This window comes from Mustela putorius, unplaced genomic scaffold (assembly GCF_011764305.1).
Source record: "Mustela putorius furo isolate JIRA1106 unplaced genomic scaffold, ASM1176430v1.1 tig00000095_pilon_pilon_pilon, whole genome shotgun sequence".
NCBI lineage: Eukaryota > Metazoa > Chordata > Mammalia > Carnivora > Mustelidae > Mustela > Mustela putorius.
Window position 1 is genome coordinate 40,183,648 of NW_025421280.1, and position 3,746 is coordinate 40,187,393.

The window sequence follows — 3,746 nt, forward strand, 5'->3', positions numbered from 1 at the left end:
CAAAGGTCTAAGTTTTCATCTTAAGAAACTAGAAAGTGAACAGCAAACTTGATGCCCAAAGTGGGAAACAATATGCTGAGACCAAAATTGAAGCAGAAAACGTGAAATACCAACAAAACCATTAGCTGGTTTCTTGCTGGAATCCTAGCAAAACCCAAAAACTTTCTTTTTTTTTTAAACACAAAAATCCAAGAGCGACGTCCAGACTGAGGAGGAGACAGCACTTCGCACCCCACAGATCGGGAGGACACAGCACGAGGGGTGTTCTGGTTCGGGTACGGACCGTCTGCACGCCCGCATCCCGTGCGGCCTCACGGGCGCCACGGAAACGAAGCGTCCTGAGCGGAAGACGGAAGAACGCGTGTGCAGCGCACGGCATCAGCCCCGTCTCCTTTCAAAGGGAAAGTTCTGCCATTTGCAGCAGCGCGTGGCCTCACTCACGCAGAGGCTGTGCGCGGTCCTCCGTGTGACGTCTGAACTACAGCCACTCCCGTGGGATCAGGCCGGGCAACGGGGCAGAGGCCGGTCGGCGTGTGTCTGAGAAGATCTGCGCGCTCTCGGGGCGCACCATGCAGCCCAGTGACGACAGCGCAGGCCGGCAGAGCTACTACAAGGGGCCCCGTGTCCTCGCCGTGCACACACCGTCAACTCTGGGAGCTGAGGGGTGTGTTAGTCACCCTGGCCCGGGGTTGGGGGTGGGGGGCGCTGCGCATCAACGTCCTCTTGTCTGCACGCCATCGGGTCACAGCGGACAGCCTGAAGTTAAAGTTGGAAGAAAACCTATGAAAGGCACACGGATGCCGAGAAACCTAGAGGGGCTGGGTTTCAGGAAGAGACACTGCCCGGCAGGCAGAGGCCAGCAACTGACCCCCCAGAAGCATGTGCTGAGCTGGGCACGCCATGGGCAGGGCACACTCTGCCCGAGAGAAGCCAGCTGGGGCTGGCATCTGTGCGCCAGCAGAACCAACCAGAACCTGGAGGAGCTTGGAAAATGGCGGGTTTTCTCCCACGGGACTGTGCTTAGTGCCGGGCATCTGGTGCAGGGTGGGTGGGGTGGAAATCTGCGGTCTCTCCCTGCCTGGAAATCACAGTCTGCGAGAACTCGAGGCCGGCAATAAAAACAAGCTCAAGACATGAACAAAGTTCAAGACCTGTGAACTGGAGGTGAGCCAAAGCCCAAGTGGAAACGCAGCCTGATGAGCCTGGCCAAGGCCTCATCCAGGCCGGCAGTCTGGGAAGGAGCGGCCCCCGGCTCTGCGGTGCTCGAGCACAGTGTCTGTGACACAAAACAATTCTGAAACGTGGAGGAGAAAAATGAAATCTATAATCAAGAGGGAAAAACCACCACAGCCTGCAGAAGCGGACCTACAGGGGCCCCGAATGTTGAAACGAGAGGTCAGGGGGGCCTGGAGGGCTCAGTGGGTTAAAGCCTCTGCCTTTGGCTGAGGTCATGATCTCAGGGTCCTGGGATCGAGTCCCGAATCCGGCTGTCTGCTCGGCGGGGAGCCTGCCCCCTCACCCACCCACTCCTGCCTGCCTGCCTACTTGTGATCTCTGTCAAATAAATAAATAAAATCTTAAAAAAAAAAAAAAAAAAGAATATATTGGGGGCGCCTGGGTGGCTCTGTCGGTTAGGCGTCTGCCTTCGGCTTGGGTCATTCACGATCCCAGGGTCCTGGGATGGAGCCCCATGTTGGGCGCTCTGCTCAGCGGGGAGCCTGCTTCCTCCTCTGCCTGCCGCTGCGCCTGCTGTACTCTGTCATGTAAACAAAATCGTAAAACAGAACAATTAATAAATTGGATAGCTTAAGAACACACGAAGCACGACAAACAAGTCAGGACTAGTAAATCCGAAGACATGTCAAATGACCCAAACTGGAAGCACAGAGGAGGAGGAGGAGGAAACCGTAAAACAGAACCGCGCGTATCAGAGCGCGCTGGGGTCAGGGAAGAGAACTGGAAACCTGGGTGAGGCCCTGGGAAAGCGCGCTCGCTGACAGCAGGACACCGGCCGGAGCTGACGCAAGACACAGACCCCCAGATCTCAGGAGCCGGCAAGCCCTGCGGGACGAAGACAGAGACAACCACGTGCCACGGCCATGCGGCTCACACGCGCTGCTGCAGGCGGCCAAAGAGGTGCAGGAGTTGGAAGGAGCAGCGGTGACTCACATCAGCACCAGCCGAACGACATCTGTGAAATGCTGGAGGCAAAAAAAACAAAATGCCCCCACAAAAAACTGAACCCACCTGCCCACCCGAAATCTCATTCCCAACAGCCATCGCTAAGGCAGGCAGCATGTTCTCAGGCGGACAAATGTTGAGACTTTGTTGCAGAAACCCACACTCCCAACACCTTTAAACGCAGCTCCCCAGGCGGGAAGGAGAGGCCGAGCCCGGGCCCCCTGGCGTGCGGCGGAGGCAGCACGCACACGCGCGCACAGAACGCACACACATAAGCGTGTACTCACAATTACATAACAGAAATATACCCCCGCACCGGGGGACCGGAGGAGGGTGAGCGGGACCGGGCCCCACGGTGCAGCCAGCAGCGCCTGCGCGACCCGCCGGCTCCATCCCCGGGGCCACAGGCTCTGACCCGACAGCCCAGGGCGCCGGCGGCAGGTCACCCAGACCAGCGGCGCCACTGAAATTGTCGCCTGGCCAGGAGATGCCTGGTCGGTGGCTGTTCTCTGCGTCCCCTGGGCGCCCGTTCAGTGTGGGGTTGGCGATGTCTCTCCAGCTGGAATGTTCTCTCCAGCAGAGGCTCTCCAGGTCGCTCCGACGACGTGCTTCTTCAAAGGCTCTGCCGACGCGGCGCTCCCTGGCGGCCCGGTCTTCCTCCCGGCGCACCTCGCGCTCCCTGTCCCGCTTCCAGGCCCTTCCGCCCGCGGACACCCGGCCCCGCGGACTCTTCCTCGTTCCTGAAGTCTTCTTCCCCCTCCATTTCCTTCTGAATTCAAGCTGTTTCCGCTCCTAGTTTTGTCCATTTCCGTCTTCAGTTTTTGAATTTCTGATCCAAGATGACTTTTCGCAGAAGTCTTCAAATGCGGTCGGGAGTGTCTCGCTGTCTTCACCGGCGTCGAAGTCACCTGTCCGGGGAGGCTGGGAGTCCCCTGGCCGAGCTCCCTGGTCTGCAGTGGACAGGGTCACGTCCTGGTTTCGCTAAGATTCATTCCCTTTGCTTTCGGCCATATCACTCCAAGACCCTTCACAAGGGCATTAGCCCAGCAGGGGGAGACCCCCCAACATGAGCTCACCGACCCTCACCACATCCAAAGATTCTGTCCCCAACAACGTCCCGGGCCACGGCGGGGTCAACCTGGTGAGCGCTGGGTGAACACGGGCAGCCCGGCAGCCACCGAGACCTTGTCCCTCTGTGCCGCATTCAAGGCACCACGAGAGGCTATCCCGGGCCCCCACTTTGTCAGGCGTGTGGGGACCCCGTGCGACTGCCCCAGCCCCGCCACTTCTGCAAGCAGCCGCTTTGCCGGGGTTTCTGACATGTTGGTGTGAAGCCAGGCCCAGGGAGACCCGGCCCGTACCTGTCCTCCACGCTCATCCCGACGAGGGCAACAGCAGCGTCCCCAGCCCGCAAACACAGCCTTGCCCAGCTCTGGCACTGACCGGAGCTCTGACGCCGTCTTGGGAGCAGGGGGTCGCGCCCCGGGCCTGCCCCTCCTAGGGACGGGTGCACCTGTGCTGCCTCAGCCAAGCCTCTTGCAAACACCGCACGCCACACTCAGGAC